Here is a 919-nt window from a genome sequence, read left to right as displayed (position 1 = left end):
AGTGTCGCCTCTCTCGGCGTCTGTTCTGTGCAGTGAGCGCCAGAGAAGCACCGCAGCGCAGCCGACTCGTCAATAAATGAGTACAAAACAGCGTTTCCTAGCACCTGTCGCTTACTGATTGTTTGGAATTATAAATATGAGCGTAGTGCGTCTGTTAATAACCACATGCACTTTTTTGTTTGTTGTTTTTTTAGTTTGTCACTCAGACGCAGGCAGTGTGCTGCAGGAGACAAAAAAGTAATCTAGCCAAAACAACCGCATAGCCGCTCTTTAGTGTAAATGCATGTTGATTTTATCAGACGATGCCGCGATTATAAATGAGAGTGACTCCTGGTTAACATGTATTAAAAGGGGTCGTGTTTAGTCACTATTTAGTGTGGTATTTTTTGACAATATTCACTCATCATGACAGTAAAATAGGGCATTCTAAGTCAATATACTGCAGTATTTCCTCTCTCAATCAGTAAAACATATGGTTAACACCCAGTCATGCATGGAAAAAAATACCGTCATGTACCGTGAAACCGGTATAATTTAAAAAAATACCGTGATATAAATTTTTGCTCATACCGCCCAACACTAATATATACACACTTAAAATGGCTCATAAGCTCAATATGAAGTATCCGTCCTTAATTTTTTTTACCATGTAGGCTAAAGTAACTATAACAAATCTGATCTGCCAAAGATAAATGTTAAAACGTTAGAAATAAAATCACAGCAGCACTAGGGGAGCGCGGGGCACAAGGTAACGCGGGGTTAGTTGTTACACACGTGGTTTGAATATTTCCACATATGCTAGCATAACAAAATATATGGTATTTACTAGTTGCCATAACAACACTATACAGAGAAAAAACTGTGCCAAAATTCTTTTTTTTTTTTTTTTTTTTAAATATCACGGAACATTTATTTTACC

Source organism: Sinocyclocheilus rhinocerous, unplaced genomic scaffold (genome assembly GCF_001515625.1).
Source record: "Sinocyclocheilus rhinocerous isolate Xijiao unplaced genomic scaffold, SAMN03320098_v1.1 scaffold523, whole genome shotgun sequence".
Lineage (NCBI taxonomy): Eukaryota > Metazoa > Chordata > Actinopteri > Cypriniformes > Cyprinidae > Sinocyclocheilus > Sinocyclocheilus rhinocerous.
The sequence above is the reverse complement of the archived record's forward strand: the minus strand, read 5'-3'. Positions refer to the sequence as shown.